The 19,536-nt window shown below is 49.9% G+C and overlaps 1 protein-coding gene across 1 annotated transcript in view; it reads left to right on the top strand.

Annotated features, from left to right (window-relative positions):
• Positions 1–19,536, top strand: part of LOC137361344 (plectin-like) — a 628,221-nt gene that overhangs the window by 477,694 nt on the left and 130,991 nt on the right.

Genomic DNA, 19,536 nt, shown 5'->3' with positions numbered 1-19,536 from the left:
TCTCACACTCACCCTCACACTCACCCTCACACTCACCCACATCTCACCCTCACCCACACCCTCACCCACACCCTCACCCTCCCCTCACCCTCCCCTCACCCTCCCTCACCCTCATCTCACCCTCACCCTCACCCACACCCTCCCCTCACCCACACCGCCACCCACACCCTCACCCACACCCTCACCCACACCCTCATCTCACCATCACCCACACCCTAACCTCATCCACACCCTCACCCACACCCTCTCCTCACCGCCACCCACACCCTCATCTCACCCTCACCCACACCCTCACTCACACCCTCAGCCACACCCTCAGCCACACCCACACCTCACCCACACCTCACCCACACCCACAACCTCATCTCACCCTCACCCACACCCTCATCTCACCCTCACCCACACCCTCATCTCACCCACACCCTCATCCCACCCACACCCTCATCCCACCCACACCCTCACCCACACCCACACCCACACCCTCACTTCACTCACACCCACACCCTCACTTCACCCTCACTTCACCCTCACTTCACCCTCACTTCACCCTCACCCACACCCTCACCTCACCCTCACCTCACCCTCACCTCACCCTCACCTCACCCTCACCTCACCCTCACCCACACCCACACCCTCACCCCTTCCAGCAGTGGCATTAGTTTGGGATTGATACAGGGCTATGGGGAGTGAGGGGGACAGTGGGATTGGGATATCTCCTCAGTCTGTCAGTGAGTCTGTAGTAGCCTCTCTAATTGAATTGTTCAGGTTCATGCTGGTTTCTGTTGAGTCGTTTCCCAGCCAGAATCTCCCACATCCCCAGCATGGACAGAGCTCAAAGTGAAGACAGTATCATCACTGCAGAATCTCTGGCAAACCCTTCACCCCCCCGACACAAACCCCCCCGACACACTCACTCCCCCCACACACTCACTCCCCTACCCCCACACTGATCACACAGACTGTGCCCTTCCCATCCCTGATTCCGGGAATGCCTCCACATTCCCAGCCATGCGGTGAGCAATGGAATCTGTGGGTTTGTAAATTCTTTCAGCTGTGACATGGAATGTGAATCTTTGGAAAATCCGGAAGGGACTCGGAGGAGACAGCGGAACCTCGGCACCCTGGGCTCACCGAAGCAGCTGAGTCCGGGTGGGACGGGCGGTGACATTCCCGCTACCCCTCTACCCCACCCCACCCCGCTCTATGTAAACATGTGGAAGTGGGAATGCCGCTGTGTGTGGGCTCAGTGAGTGAGGCCGGGCCAGGCTGTGAACAAGCTGCTCTTGTGTGTGACACACATTCCCCACTCGGTGCCAGAACAACAATCTCAGCAGGGTGGGGCCCAGATTTATTAATACAACTTCAATCACCAAAAAGCAACAGCTTCAAAGAAAGATTTCGTGGAATATTCCAGTAAATATGACACTGCAGCAAATGTAGAGCCTGACACAAACCACAACTTCAGCCAAGTGGTGTCACTGGGAATCAGTGAGACGTCCCCTCACTTTCTCCCTCCCAATACCAACAGGCTACGGCAACTCCATTCCAAACCCCCTCCTCAACGTCACAGACAGTGCAGCACTCCCTCAGGACTGCCCTTCTGACAGTGCAGCACTCCCTCAGAACTGACCCTCCGACAGTGCAGCACTCCCTCAGGACTGCCCTTCTGACAGTGCAGCACTCCCTCAGTACTGACCCTCAGAGTGCAGCACTCCCTCAGGACTGCCCTTCTGACAGTGCAGCACTCCCTCAGTACTAACCCTCTGAGAGTGCAGCACGCCCTCAGGACTGCCCTTCTGACAGTGCAGCATTCCTTCAATACTGACCCTCTGACAGTGAAGCACTCCCTCAGTACTGACCCTCTGACAGTGCAGCACTCCCTCAGTACTGACCCTCCGACAGTGAAGCACTCCCTAAGTAATGACCCTCATACACTGCAGCGCTCCCTCAGTACTGACCCTCTGACAGTGAAGCATCCCCTCAGTACTGACCCTCTGACACTGCAGCACTCCCTCAGTACTGACCATCTGACAGTGAAGCACTCCCTCAATACTGACCCTCCGACAATGCAGCACTCCCTCAATACAGACTCTCCGACAGTGCGGCACTCCCTCAGTATTGACCCTCTGACAGTGCAGCACTCCCTCAGTACTGACCCTCTGACAGTGCAGCACTCCCTCAGTACTGACCCTCCGACAATGCAGCACTCCCTCAATACAGACCCTCCGACAGTGCGGCACTCCCTCAGTATTGACCCTCTGACAGTGCAGCACTCCCTCAGTACTGACCCTCCGACAGTGCAGCACTCACTCAGTACTGACCCTCTGCCAGTGCAGCACTCGCTCAGCACTGACCCTCCGACAGTGCAGCACTCACTCAGCACTGACCCTCCGACAGTGCAGCACTCGCTCAGTACTGACCCTCCGACAGTGCAGCACTCGCTCAGCACTGACCCTCCGACAGTGAAGCACTCCCTCAGTACAGATCATCCAACCCTGCGTGCTCCCTCAGTATTGACCCTCCGACCGTACAGCACTCCCTCGGTACTGACCCTCTGACAGTGCAGCACTCCCTCAGTACTGACCCTCCGACAGTGCAGCACTCCCTCAATACTGACGCTCTGACAGTTCAGCACTCCCTCAGTGCTGACACTCCAACCGTGCGGCGCACCCTCAGTACTGCCCTTCTGACAGTGAAGCACTCCCTCAGTACTGACCCTACGACAGTGCTGCGCTCCCTCTGTACTGACCCTCCGACAGTGCAGCACTCCCTCAGTACTGCCCTTCTGACAGTGAAGCACTCCATCAGTACTGACACTCCAACCGTGCGGTGCTCCCTCAGTCCTGACCCTCCGACAGAGTGGCGCTCCCTCAGTACTGACCCTCCGACAGTGCAGCACTCCTTCAGTACTGACCCTCCAACAGTGCAGCACTCCCTCAGTACTGACCCTCCAACAGTGCAGCGCTCCCTCAGTACTGACCCTCCAACAGTGCAGCGCTCCCTCAGTACTGACCCTCCGACAGCGCAGCACTCCCTCAGTACTGACCCTCCGACAGTGCAGCACTCCCTCAGTACTGACCCTCCAACCGTGCGGCGCTCCCTCAGTACTAACCTTCCAACAGTGCAGCCCTCCCTCAGTCCTGACCCTCCGACAGTGCGGCACTCCCTCAGTACTAACCTTCCAACAGTGCAAAGCTCCCTCAGTACTGACATTCCAACAGTGCAGCAGTCCCTCAGTTCTGACCCTCCAACCAAGCGGCGCGCCCTCAGTACTGACCCTCCGACAATGCGGCGCTCCCTCAGTACTGACCCTCTGACAGTGCAGCGCTCCCTCAGCACAGACCCTCCAACAGTGCAGCACACCCTCAGTACTGCCCCTCCAACCGTGCGGCGCTCCCTCAGTACAGCCCTTCTGACAGTGCTGCGCTCCCTCAGTACTGACCCTCCGACAGTGCAGCACTTCCTCAGCACAGACCCTCCAACAGTGCAGCACACCCTCAGTACTGACCCTCCGACAGTGCAGCACTCCCTCAGTACTAACCTACCAACAGTGCTGCGCTCCCTCAGTACTGACCCTCTGACAGTGCAGCGCTCCCTCAGCACAGACCCTCCAACAGTGCAGCACACCCTCAGTACTGCCCTTCTGACAGTGCTGCGCTCCCTCAGTACTGACCCTCCGACAGTGCAGCGCTACCTCAGTACTGACCCTCCGACCTTTCAGCGCTCCCTCAGTACTGACCCTCCCACAGTGCAGCACTCCCACAATACTGACCCTCCGACAGTGCAGCACTGCCTCAGTACTGACCCTCCGACAGTACAGCACTCCCTCAGTACTGACCCTCCGACAGTGCAGCGCTACCTCAGTACTGACCCTCCGACCTTTCAGCGCTCCCTCAGTACTGACCCTCCCACAGTGCAGCACTCCCACAATACTGACCCTCCGACAGTGGCAGCACTCCCTCAGTACTGACCCTCCGACAGTGCAGCACTCCCTCAATACTGACCCTCCGACAGTGCAGCACACTCTCAGTACTGCCCCTCCAACCGTGCGGCGCTCCCTCAGTCCTGACCCTCCGACAGTGCAGCGTTACCTCAGTACTGACCCTCCGACCGTGCAGCACTCCCTCAGTACTGACCTTCCGACAGTGCAGCACTCCCTCAGTACTGACCCTCAGACTGTGCAGCACTCCCACAGTACTGACCCTCCGACTGTGCAGCGCTCCCTCAGTACTGACCTTCCGAGAGTGAAGCACTCCCTCAGTCCTGACCTTCCGACAGTGCGGCACTCCCTCAGTACTGACCCTCCCACAGTGCAGCACTCCCACAATACTGACCCTCCGACAGTACAGCACTCCCTCAGTACTGACCCTCCGACAGTGCAGCACTCCCTCAATACTGACCCCCCAACAGTGCAGCACTCCCTCAGTCCTGACCCTCCGACAGTGCAGCACTCCCTCAGTACTAACCCTCCGACAGTGCAGCACTCCCTCAATACTGACCCTCCGACAGTGCAGCACTCCCTCAGTACTGACCCTCCGACAGTGCAGCACTCCCACAATACTGACCCTCCGACAGTGCAGCACTCCCTCAGTACTGACCCTCCGACAGTGCAGCACTCCCTCAATACTGACCCTCCGACAGTGCGGCACTCCCTCAGTACTGACTCCTCCGACTGTGCAGCACTCCCTCAGTACTGACTCCTCCGACAGTGCAGCACTCCCTCAGTACTGACCCTTCTGACAGTGCAGCACTCCCTCAGTACTGACCCTCTGACAGTGCAGCACTCCCTCAGTACTGACCCTTCTGACAGTGCAGCACTCCCTCAGTACTGACCCTCTGACAGTGCAGCACTCCCTCAGTACTGCACTGAAGTGTCGGCCTGCATATTTACATGGACACGTCTCTTGAGTGGGACATGATCCCATACCCAGACAACTCAGAGAAGACAGTACCACTTGTTGTGCCCTGGCTGACACTATAGAGACAGAATTAACCACAATAAAAGCATCTGTAATCTCTGTAACTCTTCACCAAATGTCCACAAGGTGGTGACACAATTCAATTCAGCTTGACTCCAGTTTATAAACACTGAGTTCACTGAAACCAGTAAAAACCCTGGTTCAATGAAGAGTGCAAGAGGGCATGCCAGGAGCAGCATCAGGTATACCTCAAAATGAGGTGTCAACCTGGTGAAGCTACAACATAGAACTACTTGCATACCAAACAGCGTAAGCAGCATGTGATAGAGAGCTACGCCAACAAAACGCACCAGATCAAAGCTCTGCAGTCCTGCTACATGTACTGTCATGAAGTAAACGACTAACTGGAGGAGGAGGCTCCACAAATATCCCCATCCTCAATGATGGGGGATCCCAGCACATCAGTGCAAAAGACAAGGCTGAAACACTTGCATCCATCTTCAGCCAGAAGAAGGATCTGAGGAAGGATGTTCTTGCTATAGAGGGAGTGCAGCGAAGGTTTACCAGACTGATTCCTGGGATGGCGGGACTGACGTATGAGGAGAGATTGAGTCGGTTAGGATTATATTCGCTGGAGTTCAGAAGAGTGACGGGGGGATCTCATAGAAACCTATAAAATTCTCACAGGACTTGACAGACTAGATGCAGGAAGGATGTTCCCGATGGTGGGGGAGTCCAGAACCAGGGGTCATAGTCTAAGGATACAGGGTAAACCTTTCAGGACTGAGATGAGGAGAAATTTCTTCACCCAGAGAGTGGTGAGCCTGTGGAATTCACTACCACAGAAAGCAGTTGAGGCCAAAACATTGTATGTTTTCAAGAAGGAGTTAGATATAGCTCTTGGGTCTAAAGGGATCAAAGGATATGGGGCGAAAGCGGGAACAGGTTACTGAGTTGGATGATCAGCCATGATCATAATGAATGGCAGGGCAGGCCTAGAAGGGCCGAATGTCCTACTCCTGCTCCTATTTTCTATGTTTCTATGTAAGTGCTGAGTTGATGATCCATCTCGGCCTCCTCCTGAGGTCACCAGCATCACAGATACCAGTCTTCAGCCAATCTGATTCATTTACAGCACAGAAGGAGGCCACTCAGCCCATCAAGTCCTTGCCGGCTCTCCACGGAGCTATCCACGAGTCCCACTCCCCCACTCTATCCCCGTTGCCATGTAAGTTTATTTCCTTCAAGTGCCCATCCATTTTCCTTTTGAAATCATTGATTGTCTCCACTTTCACCACCCTCGTGGGCAGGAGTTCCAGGTCATTAACACTCACTGTGTAAAAAAGTTCTTCCTCATATTCTCACTTTTGCCCAAACCTTTTAATCTGCCTCCCCTAGTCCTTGTACCATTAGTTAATGGGAACAGTTTTTCCTTGTATAACTTATCTGAACCTGTAATAATCTTGTAAACCTCTATCAAATCCCCCCTCAATCTCCTTTGCTCCAGGGAGAACAAACCCAGCTTCTCCAACCTAACCTTGTAACTAAAGTCCCTCATCCCTGGAGCCATTCTGGTAAATCTCCTCTGCATCCTCTCAAGGACCCTCACATCACTGCAGGAGTTCCTCAGGGTAGTGTCCTGGGCCCAACCATCTTCAACTGCTTCATCAATGACCTTCCTTCAATCGTAAGGTCAGAAGTGGGGATGTTCGCTGATGATTGCACAATGTTCAGCACCATTCGCAACTCCTCAGATACTGAAGCAGTCCGTGTAGAAATGCAGCAAGACCTGGACAATATCCAGGCTTGGACTGATAAGTGGCAAGTAACATTCACGCCACACAAGTGCCAGGCAATGACCATCTCCAACAAGAGAGAATCTAACCATCTCCCTTTGACATTCAACAGCATTACCATCGCTGAATCCCCCACTATCAACATCCTAGGGGCTACAATTGACCAGAAACTGAACTGGAGTAGCCATATAAATACCGTGGCTACAAGAGCAGGTCAGAGGCTTGGAATCCTGAGGCGAGTAACTCACCTCCTGACTCCCCAAAGCCTGTCCACCATCTACAAGGCACAAGTCAGGAATGTGATGGAATACTCTCCACTTGCCTGGATGGGTGCAGCTCCAACAACACTCAAGAAGCTCGACACCATCCAGGACAAAGCAGCCCGCTTGATTGGCATCCCATTCACAAACATTCACACCCTCCACCACCGACACACAGTGACAGCAGTGTGTACCATCTACAAGATGCACTGCAGCAATGCACCAAGGCTCCTTAGACAGCACCTTCCAAACCCGCGACCTCTACCAACTAGAAGGACAAGGGCAGCAAATACATGGGAACACCACCTGCAACTTCCCCTCCAAGTCACACACCATCCTGACTTGGAACTATATCACCATTCCTTCACTGTCACTGGGTCAAAATCCTGGAACTCCCTTCCTAACAGCACTGTGGGTGTACCTACCCCATATGGACTGCAGCGGTTCAAGGAGGTAGCTCACCACCACCTTCTCAAGGGCAATTTGGGATGGGCAATAAATGTTGGCCTAACCAGCGACGCCCACATCCCATGAACGAATAAAAAAAAAATCCTTCCTAAAGTGTGGTGACCAGAACTGGATGCAATACTCCATTTCAGGCCTAACCAGAACTTTATAAAGGTTCAGCATAACCTCACTGCGTTTGTACTCAATACCTCTGTTTATGAATCCGAAGATCCCATATACTTTACTAACCACTCTCTCAATATGTCCTGCCGCTTTCAAAGATCGATGCACATGAACCCCCAGGTCCCTCTGTTCCTGCAAACTCTCTAGAACTGTGTAATTAACTATATATTGCCTCTCCCTATTCCTTCTGCTAAAATGTATCACCTCACACTTGTCAGTATTAAATTCCATCTGTTAACTCTCTGCCCAATCTGCGAGACTATGTCCTGTTGTAGTTGGTTGGTATCATCCTCACTGTTTGCAGGACCTCCAGGTTTGGTGTAATCAGCAAATTTTGAAATTTTATTCTGTATTCCAAGATCCAAGTCATTTATATGCATGAAAAAAAGCAGTGGTCCCAGCACTGACCCTTGGGGAACACCACTGTCTACCATCCTCCAGTCTGAAAAACAACCATTTACCACAGCTGAGTGGTTCCAGCATTTCTTGTTTTTATTTACCACAACTCACTGTTTTCTGTCCAAAAGCCAATTTTTTATCCAATTGGACAATAAACCTGCAGGACTACGGGGATCATGCGGGAGAGTGTAACTGACCGAACAGCTCCACGGAGAGCTAGCATGGACTCGATGGGCCGAATGGCCTCCATCTGTGCCGTAAATGACTCAATGACCTTCCGATTCCATGACACTCAATTTTGTTAACCAGACTTTTATGTGATACTTTGTCAAATGCTTTCTCAAAATCCATGGAGACAACATCTACAGCATTCCCTTTATCAACCTTCTCTGCTACTTCAAAAAATGCAATTAGATTAGTTTCTCTTCTAAAAATCCCAGCTGGCTATCCTGAACTCAAACCACTCCAAGTGTCTGTTCGGTTTCTCCCTAATTGTGTGCTCCAGAACGTGCCCCATTCTGAGCCAAGCTGTTCCAGTACAGCTACAACACTGGCATCTACCTGGCAATGTGGAAAGTTTCCCAGGTATGTCCTGTACACAAAAAGCAGGACAAGTCCAACCCGGCCAATTACCGCCCCATCAGCCTACTCTCAATCATCAGTAAAGTGATGGAAGGTGTCATCAACAGTGCCATCAAGCAGCACTTGCTTAGCAATAACCTGCTCAGTCACACTCAGTTTGGGTTCCGCCAGGGCCACTCAGCTCCTGACCTCATTACAGCCTTGGTTCAAAAATGGACAAAAGAGCTGAACTCAAGAGGTGAGGTGAGAGTGACTGCCCTTGACATCAAGGCAGCATTTGACCGAGTATGGCATCAAGGAGCCCTAGCAAAACTGGAGTAAATGAGAATGAGGGGGAAAACTCTCTGCAGGCTGGAGTCAAACCTAGCACAAAGGAAGATGGTTGTGATTGTTGGAGGTCAATCATCTGAGCTCCAGGACATCACTGCAGGAGTTCCTCAGGGTAGTGTCCTCGGCCCAACCATCTTCAGCTGCTTCATCAATGACCTTCCTTCAATCATAAGGTCAGAAGTGGGGATGTTCACTGATGAATGCACAATGTTCAGCACCATTCGTGACTCCTCAGATACTGAAGCAGTCCATGTAGAAACGCAGCAAGACCTGGACAATATCCAGGCTTGGGCTGATAAGTGGCAAGTAACATTCGCGCCACACAAGTGTCAGGCAATGACCATCTCCAACAAGAGAGAATCTAACCATCTCCCCTTGACATTCAATGGCATTATCATCGCTGAATCCCCCACTATCAGCATCCTAGGGGCTACCATTGACCAGAAACTGAACTGGACGAGGCACATAAATGCTGTGGCTACAAGAGCAGGTCAGAGGCTGGGAATCCTGCGGCGAGTAACTAGCTCCTGTCTCCTCAAAGCCTGTCCACCATCTGAAAAGCACAAGTCACGACTTTGATAGCATACTCTCCACTTGCCTGGATGGGTGCAGCTGCAATAACACTCAAGAAGCTCGACACCATCCAGAAGAAAGCAGCCCGCTTGATTGGCACCCCCCATTCACCACTTTCAACATTCACTCCCTCCACCACCGATGCACAGTGACAGCAGTGTGTACCATCTACAAGATGCACTGCAGCAATGCACCAAGGCTCCTTAGACAGCACCTTCCAAACCTGGAAAACATCAAACTTAAGGAAAAAACATATAATTGCGCAAAGATGAGTGGCAGGTTAGATGATTGGTCAGGATATAAAGAATGGGAGAGAATGAATAAAAGGTTAATTTGGAGAAAGAAATTAGAGTATGAGAGGAAGCTAGCTAGAAATGTAAAAACAGATAGCAAGAGTTTCTACAAATATTTAAAAAGGAAAAGAGTAAGTAAAGTGAGTGTTGGTCCTCTAGAGAGTGAGAATGGGGAGTTAATTGTTGATGATAAGGAAATGGCGGATGAAATGAACAAATATTTTGCTTCTGTCTTCATTACAGAGGATACTAAAAGCATTCCACTTGGAGAGGCAGGGATAAATCAGGGATGGTCAGCATGGCTTTGTCAGGGGGTGATCATGTCTAACAAACTTGATTGAATTTTTCGAGGAAGAGACAAGATGTGTAGATGAGGGTAAAGCAGTTGACGTGGTCTACATGGACTTCAATAAGCTTTTAATAAGGTCCCGCATGGGAGATTGGTTAAGAAGGTAAGAGCCCATGGGAGCCAGGGCAATTTGGCAAAATGGATCCAAAATTGGCTTAGTGGCAGGAGGCAAAGGGTAATGGTCGAGGGTTGTTTTTGCGAGTGGAAGCCTGTGACCAGTGGTGTACCACAGGGATTGGTGCTGGGACCCTTACTGTTTGTAGTGTACATTAATGATTTAGACGTGAATACAGGAGGTATGATCAGTAAGTTCGCAGATGACACGAAAATTGGTGGTGTCGTAAATAGTGAGGAGGAAAGCCTTAGATTACAGGATGATATAGATGGGCTGGTAAGATGGGCGGAGCAGTGGCAAATGGAATTTAATCCTGAAAAGTGTGAGGTGATGCATTTTGGGAAGACTAACAAGGCAAGGGAATATACAATGGATGGTAGGACCTTAGGAAGTACAGAGGGTCAGAGAGACCTTGGTGTACTTGTCCATAGATCACTGAAGGCAGCAGCACAGGTAGATAAGGTGGTTAGGAAGGCATATGGGATACTTGCCTTTATTAGCTGAGGCACAGAATATAAGGGCAAGGGGGTTATGATGGAGCTGTATAAAACGCTAGTTAGGCCACAGCTGGAGTACTGTGTACAGTTCTGGGCACCACACTATAGGAAGGATGTGATTGCACTGGAGAGGGTGCAGAGGAGATTCACCAGGATGTTGCCTGGGCTGGAGCATTTCAGCTATGAAGAGAGACTGAAAAGGCTAGGGTTGTGTTCCTTGGAGCAGAGAAAGCTGAGGGGGGACCTGATTGAGGTCTACAAAATTATGAGGGGCATAGATAGGTTAGATAGGAAGAAACCTTTTCCCGTAGTGGAGGGGTCAATAACCAGGGGGCATAGATTTAAGGTAAGGGACAGGAGGCTGAGGGGGTATTTAAGGAAAAAAAATTTCACCCAGAGGGTGGTTGGAATCTGGAATGCACTGTCTGAGAGTGTGGTGGAGGCAGGTTCAGTGAGTGTTTAGGATCTGGAATGCACTGTCTGAGAGTGTGGTGGAGGCAGGTTCAGTGAGTGTTTAGGATCCAGAATGCACTGTCTGAGAGTGTGGTGGAGGCAGGTTCAGTGAGTGTTTAGGATCTGGAATGCACTGTCTGAGAGTGTGGTGGAGGCAGGTTCAGTGAGCGTTTAGGATCTGGAATGCACTGCCTGAGAGTGTGGTGGAGGCAGGTTCAGTGAGTGTTTAGGATCTGGAATACACTGAGAGTGTGGTGGAGGCAGGTTCAGTGAGTGTTTAGGATCTGGAATACACTGAGAGTGTGGTGGAGGCAGGTTCAGTGAGTGTTTAGGATCTGGAATGCACTGTCTGAGAGTGTGGTGGAGGCAGGTTCAGTGAGTGTTCAGGATCTGGAATGCACTGTCTGAGAGTGTGGTGGAGGCAGGTTCAGTGAGTGTTTAGGATCTGGAATGCACTGTCTGAGAGTGTGGTGGAGGCAGGTTCAGTGAGTGTTTAGGATCTGGAATGCACTGTCTGTGAGTGTGGTGGAGGCAGGTTCAGTGAGTGTTTAGGATCTGGAATGCACTGCCTGAGAGTGTGGTGGAGGCAGGTTCAGTGAGTGTTTAGGATCTGGAATGCACTGTCTGAGAGTGTGGTGGAGGCAGGTTCAGAGAGTGTTTAGGATCTGGAATGCACTGTCTGAGAGTGTGGTGGAGGCAGGTTCAGTGTGTGTTTAGGATCTGGAACGCACTGTCTGAGAGTGTGGTGGAGGCAGGTTCAGTGTGTGTTTAGGATCTGGAATGCACTGCCTGAGAGTGTGGTGGAGGCAGGTTCAGTGAGTGTTTAGGATCTGGAATGCAATGTCTGAGAGTGTGGTGGAGGCAGGTTCAGTGAGTGTTTAGGATCTGGAATGCACTGCCTGAGAGTGTGGCGGAGTCAGGTTCAATCGAGGCCTTCAAAACGGAATTAGATCATTATCTGTAAAGGAAGAATGTGCAGGGTTACGGGGAGAAGGCAGGGAAATGGCACTCGGAGAATTGCTCTTTTGGAGAGCTGGTGCGGACACGATGGGCTGAATAGCCTCCTTCTGTGCTGTAACAATTCTGTGAACTTGAAAATGCCCCGTTTATGGACAGTCTTTGCTTCTTGTCCATTAACCAATCATCTATCCACTCTAATATATTACCCCCAACTCCATGAGCCCTTATCTTGCCAATTAACCTTTTGTGTGTCACCTTATCAAATGCCTTTTGGAAATCCAGGTATACCACATCTACTGGTTCCCCTTTATCTACCCTACTAGTTACATCCTCAAACAATTCTAATAAATTTGTCAAACAGGATTTCCCTTTCATAAAAGAGAGGCACAGAGAGAGAGATAGACAGACAGAGAGGGAGACAGAAGGATGATCACAAGGGCACCCCTGAGAGAGAATGAATGTTTAATGTGAGTGGCTCTGTTGGCTAGGATCGTGCAAGTTGTGAGTTTTGTGGTTCCTGCTGCTCTCTATGTCAGTCTGACACGGAGGATAACTGACCTCTGACCCTGGCTAATGAACCCCGACCCACCCAGCAACATGAACTCACATTAAACATCAGCCTTTGATAAAGGCGTAGTGGTAATGTCACTAGACTAGTAATCCAGAGTCCAGGCTAATGCTCTGAGGATATGAGTTCAAATCCCACCACGGCAGATGGTGAAATTTGAATTCAACTAATAAATCTGGAATTAAAAACTAATCTAATGGTGACCAAGAAAGCATTGTTGATTGTTGTAAAAACCCATCTGGTTCACTAATGTCCTTCAGGGAAGGAAATCTGCCGTCCTTACCTGGTCTGGCCTACATGTGACTCTGGACCCACAGCAATGTGGTTGACTCTTAAATGCCCTTTGAAATGGCCTAGCAAGCCACTTAGTTCAAAGGCAATAAATACTGGCTGAGCCAGCGATGCCCACATCCCACAAAATGTTTTTTAAAAAGCCTCACTCCCAGATTCCCTGACAACCAGGCTCCGTCAGTCAACCCATTCAAAGCAGGCCCAGCTCCACACGGAAATATTTACAGTCGCTCGTTAAAATTCTCAGGGGCTGAGTACGCGATCCCAGTGCCAGATTCCCAACATGTTATTTATAACTCAACCTTCCTCAGTCCTTTTAGCAAATCTGTCAACTCACAACTGCTCACTTTCATCATTACTTAAACTGAACCCTTTACCAATCATGCAGAGTGAACAATTGAGACAGAGACAGACACACACAGAGGCAGAGAGAGAGTGAGGGAGAGGGAAACAGAGAGACAGAGAAAGACAGAGAGAGAGAGAAAGAAAGAGAGATACAGAGAGAGAGATACTGAGAGAGACACACACAAAAAGAGAGACCAACAGAGAGAGACAGACACACACACAGAGGCAGAGAGAGGGAGAGACAGGGAGGGAGGGAGAGACAGAGAGGGAGGGAGAGACAGGAGCAGAGAAAGAAGGGAAGGAGACAGAGAGAAAGATAGAGAGCACCCATTATCCAGCATTGCAGTTGCAGTTCCAATGTGTGGTGTGAGGGGACCAGAGTTTAAACATTCCTATATCCCAGCTTGTGGGTGTGGGGTTACCTGGGCTAGTGCAGCCTGGTTCTCACCACTGGTTTTACATTAACCACCTCAGCAAACACAGACCATTGCAGTTCAATCTAAAACACAACAACATTCAGACAGAAACTTTAGACACATGTCCCAAGGTCCCTCGCAGGGTTTAGCAGACAACCAATATCAAACCAGATTGAACATGTGGAGAGACTAAAAGCTCAGTCAAAGTAATCAGCAGGGAATTCCACAGCTTAAGGCCTAGACGGTTGAAAGCACAGCCAGCAAAGGTGAACAAAGTAAGTGGGGGAGTGAGTGAAAACAGTCCAAGGAACACGGAGTTCAGGAGTGTTGAAGGGCTAGGAGAGGCTGGGAGAGATGGAGACTGGGAGACGGTTTCGATCAGGGAGATTGGGGGTGAAGGGTGAGTGGGACAGCATGGGGTCAGTTAGGTCAAAGGTCGAATGAATTATCTCCGGTCACTCCCCGTTAGTGACAGTCTGAGACATTGACAGTAAACACACAAAATAACCAACCGCACGGAATATGAGAGACTGAGAGGTCGCAGACTGCCAGACATGCGGACGTGGCATGGAGGATCCTGTCGGACATAAGCACAGACAAGCACTATTCAGAATTGCCAACTTCACAAATCACAGACTTAACACATGAAAACACACTGGTCAGAAGACTAGGGGTACGTGCCCTGTGCAAACCACGGGGCAGTGGTTGGGATTGATACAGGGCTATGGGGAGAGAGTGGGTCAGTGGGATTACTTTGGGATTGTTACACGGCTATGGGGAGAGAGTGGGTCAGTGGGATTACTTTGGGATTGTTACACGGCTATGGGGAGAGAGTGGGGCAGTGGGATTAGTTTAAGCTTGATACAGGGCTGTGGGGAGAGAGTCAAAGAGTGATCGAGTTATACAGCACAGAAACAGGCCCTTCGGCCCATCATGTCGGTGCCGGCCAACAAGCACCTATCTATTCTAATCCTATTTTCCAGCACTTGGCCCGTAGTCTTGTACGCTATGGTGTTTCAAGTGCTCATCTAAATACTTAAATGTTGTGAGGGTTCCTGCCTCTACCATCCATTCAGGCAGTGTGTTCCAGATTCCAACCACCCTCTGGGTGAAAAAACGTTTCCTCAAATCCCCTCTAAACCTCCTGCCCCTTCCCTTAAATCTATGCCCCCTGGTTATTGATCCCTCCGCTAAGGGAAAATGTTTCCTCCTATCTATCCTATCAATGCCCCTCATAATTTTGTATACCTCAATCAGGTCTCCCCTCAGCCTTCTCTGCTCTAAGGAAAACAACCCTAGTCTATCCAGTCTCTCTTCATAGCTGAAATGCTCCAGCCCAGGTAACATCCTGGTGAATCTCCTCTGCACCCTCTCCAGTGCAATCACATCCTTCCTATAGTGTGGTGACCAGAACTGTACACAGTACTCCAGCTGTGGTCTAACTAGTGTTTTATACAGCTCCATCATAACCTCCCTGCTGTTATATTCTATGCCTCGGCTAATAAAGGCAAATATCCCATATGCCTTCCTAACCACCTTATCTACCTGTGCTGCTGCCTTCAGTGATCTATGGACAAGTACACCAAGGTCCCTCTGACCTTCTGTACTTCCTAGGGTCCTATCATCCATTGTATATTCCCTTGTCTCGTTAGTCCTCCCAAAATGCATCACCTCACACTTTTCAGGATTAAATTCCATTTGCCACAGCTCCGCCCATCTTACCAGCCCATCTATATCGTCCTGTAATCTAAGGCTTTCCTGCTCACTATTGACACCACCAATTTTCGCGTCACCTGCGAACGTATTGATCATACCTCCTACATTCACGTCTAAATCATTAATGTACACTACAAACAGCAAGGGTCCCAGCACCGATCCCTGTGGTACACCACTGGTCACAGGCTTCCACTCGCAAAAACAACCCTTGACCATTACCCTCTGCCTCCTGCCACTAAGACAATTTTGGATCCAATTTGCCAAATTGCCCGGATCCCATGGGCTCTTACCCTCTTAACCAATCTCCCATGCGGGACCTTATAAAAGCCTTACTGAAGTCCATGTAGACTACATCAACTGCTTTACCCTCATCGACACATCTAGACACCTGCTCGAAAAATTCAATCAAGTTAGTTAGACACGATCTCCCCCTGACAAAGCCATGCTGACTATCACTGATTAATCCCTGCCTCTCCAAGTGGAGATTAATCCTGTCCCTCAGAACTTTTTCCAATAGTTTCACAACCACTGATGTTAGACTCACCGGCCTGTAATTACCTGGTTTATCCCTATTACCCTTCTTGAATAATGGTACCACATTTGCTGTCCTCCAATCCTCTGGTACCTCTCCCGTGGCCAGAGAGGATTTGAAAATTTGTGTTAGAGCCCCAGCTATCTCCTCCCTTGTCTCACATAACAGCCTGGGATACATCACATCTGGGCCTGGGGATTTGTTCAAGTATATCACAAGCCCCCTCCCTGATCACTACACCTACAGAGTGGGGCAGTGGGATTAGTTTGGGATTGATACAGGACTATGGGGAGAGAGTGGGGTAGTGGGTTTAGTTTGGGATTGATACAGGGCTCTGAGGAGAGAGCGGGGCAGTAGGATTAGTTTGAGATTGATACAGGACTATGGGGAGAGAGTGGGGTAGTGGGTTTAGTTTGGGATTGATACAGGGCTATGGGGAGAGAGTGGGGCAGTGGGATTAGTTTGGGATTTATACAGGACTATGGGGAGAGAGTGGGGCAGTGGGTTTCGTTTGGGCTTTATACAGGACTATGGGAAGAGAGTGGGGCAGTGGGTTTCGTTTGGGATTTATACAGGGCTATGGTTAGAGAGTGGGGCAGTGGGATTAGTTTGGGATTTATACAGGGCTATGGGGACAGAGTGGGGCAGTCGGATTAGTTTGGGATTGATACAGAGCTATGGGGAGAGAGTGGGGCAGTGGGATTAGTTTGGGGATTGATACAGGGCTATGGGGAGAGAGCGGAGCAGTGGGATTAGTTTGGGATTGATACAGGTCTATGGAGAGAGAGTGGGGCAGTGGGATTAGTTTGGGATTGATACAGTGCTGTGAGGAGAGAGCGGGGCAGTGGGATTAGTTTGGGGATTGATACAGGGCTATGGAGAGGGAGTGAGGCAGTTGGATTAGTTTGGGATTCATACAGGGCTATGGGGAGGGAGTGGGGCAGTGGGATTAGTTTGGGATTCATACAGGGCTATGGGGAGGGAGTGGGGCAGTTGGATTAGTTTAGGATTCATACAGGGCTATGGGGAGGGAGTGGGGCAGTGGGATTAGTTTGGGGATTTAAACAGGGCTATGGGGAGAGAGTGGGGCAATGGGATTAGTTTGGGGATTGATACAGGGCTATGGGGAGAGAGCGGGGCAGTGGGATTAGTTTGGGATTGATACAGGGCTATGGTGAGAGAGCGGGGCAGTGGGATTGGTGACAGTTGAGAGAGACAAACAGTATGTTAACCTACTGCTGTAAATGACATCAATCTGCTTCCAATAATCTGGCCGAGATTAAGTTCAACCAGCAAGCCCTCCATTCCCAACCTCTTGTCGATCAATGGTCCCACAATACTATCAATAAGTCACACTGAGACGTGGTGATTGTAGTAAAACTTCCAAGATGCTTCACAGAAGCATTGTATAACAATATGTGACATTGATCCACCAAAGGAGTTATTAAGTCAGGTGACCAAAGCTCAGTTAAAGAGGTCGGTTTTAAGCAGCGTCTGAAAGGAAGAGAGAGGGAGGTGGGAGGTTTAGGGAGGGAATTCCAGAGCTCAGGGTCCAGGCAGCTGAAGGCACTGCCACCAATGGTGGAGTGATGGAAAAATAGGTTGCCGTCACCAACAGGTGCTATGCTGAATGCTGATTTATAATCCTTCATCTGGAAACCTGAATTAAACTTTGAAGAAGGAAAGAGGAACAGACCAAAAGGTGATGGCTAGCAGCTAAAATGGCCACTGAAACTTGCATCAAAATCCCCTCCAGAACAATTGCTTGAGAAGTTTGGAGTGAATCGCCTGGCCAGTCCACATTAACAAGACATTAAAGGCAATTTTGGGACATTTAACTAGTGGACACAGACCACTCTAAGGTAATCACTTGAACAATGGGACCTTGATTGAAAGAAGGGAATTCTTAGACATGAACTAATTAAGTCGCAAGAGGGAATACACACTGAGCCATCATGTGATAGGCTCACCATCTGGCTGTTCTCTGCAGCAGACAAACAACTGTCACTGATCAGAAGAGACCTAAGTGGGGTCTCTCTCTCTCTCCCCAGTCCACCTGGCAAGTTTCAAACCCTGCCTGCTGGCCGTAACCACCTAGGTCTATCATTGCTGCAAATAGAGACCCTGTGAAGGAAACCATTCGCATTGCTGTTCTCCAGGAAAACCTAAATCTGCTAGCCACCTCTACAAGCCAGAAGCCACAGGACCACCAAGTTCATCCGGAAGACAACCAAGTCATCAAACTCCACAGACTGTAAACCCCTTTTTATTGCTCCAGACTCTAATCTGCCCAATCTACCCTTCCCCACTCTGTAACCTATTTACATGGGTGTGTAAGTGTGTTTGTGTGTGTGAGAGAGAGTGAGAAAGTTGGATCAGAGTTTATTATTTTACTTATATGGGTTTAGGTATAATAAAGTTAACCACTTTCTTTGTTAAACTCAAGAAAACCTGTCCAATTGGTTCTTTTATGATCAGAGCATGTGAATCGTGAATCACTCATTGAATTGACAAGTACATTCACTTTAAAAAAGAAATAAACCTTGCTGAGGTTAAACAAGGAGAGGGAAAGAGGGAGAGCCCTTCGACCCCTCCTCACCTGATTGTAACAGATGTACAAGAGGCCAGAATTAGAGGAGCACAGAGGTCTCAGAGGGTTGTGGGGCTGGAGGAGATTACAGAGACAGGGAGGGTTGTGGGGCTGGAGGAGATTACAGAGACAGGGAGGGTTGTGAGGCTGGAGGAGATTACAGAGACAGGGAGGGTTGTGAGGCTGGAGGAGATTACAGAGACAGGGAGGGTTGTGGGGCTGGAGGAGATTACAGAGACAGGGAGGGTTGTGGGGCTGGAGGAGATTACAGAGACAGGGAGGGTTGTGGGGCTGGAGGAGATTACAGAGGTAGGGAGGGTTGTGGGGCTGGAGGAGATTACAGAGGTAGGGAGGGGCGAGGCTATGGAGAGATTTGAAAACAAGAATGAGAATTTTAAAATCAAGATGTTGCTTAACTGGAAGCCAATGTAGGTCAGTAAGCACAGGGGTAATAGGTATGAGTTAAGACACAGGCAGCAGAGGTTTGGATGACCTCAAGTTTATGGATGGTGGAATGTGGGAGACCAGCCAGGAGAGTGTTGGAATAGTCAGGTCTCGAGGTAGTGAAGGCATGGATGAGAGTTTTAGTGGCAGATGAGCTGAGACAAGGCGAAGTCGGGCAATGTTACGGAGGTGGAAATAGGCAGACTTTAGTGATGATGTGGATACATGGTTGGAAGCTGATCTTGGGGTCAAATATTACACCACAGTACGAACAGTTTGGTTCAGTGTCAGACAGTTGTCAGGGAGAGGGATGGAGTCGGTAGCTCGGGAATGGAGTTTGTGATGGGAACTGAAGACAACAGCTTCAGGCTTCTCAATGAGGTTCATCCAACACTAGAACATAGGACTAGGAGTGGGCCATTCAGCCCAGTTCTGACAGTTAATTACAGATGTCCAAGAGAAAACACTAATGAGCCAC

This window comes from Heterodontus francisci, unplaced genomic scaffold (genome assembly GCF_036365525.1).
Source record: "Heterodontus francisci isolate sHetFra1 unplaced genomic scaffold, sHetFra1.hap1 HAP1_SCAFFOLD_559, whole genome shotgun sequence".
In the NCBI taxonomy this organism is placed as follows: Eukaryota; Metazoa; Chordata; class Chondrichthyes; order Heterodontiformes; family Heterodontidae; genus Heterodontus; species Heterodontus francisci.
This window is presented reverse-complemented; position numbering and strand designations above follow the sequence as displayed.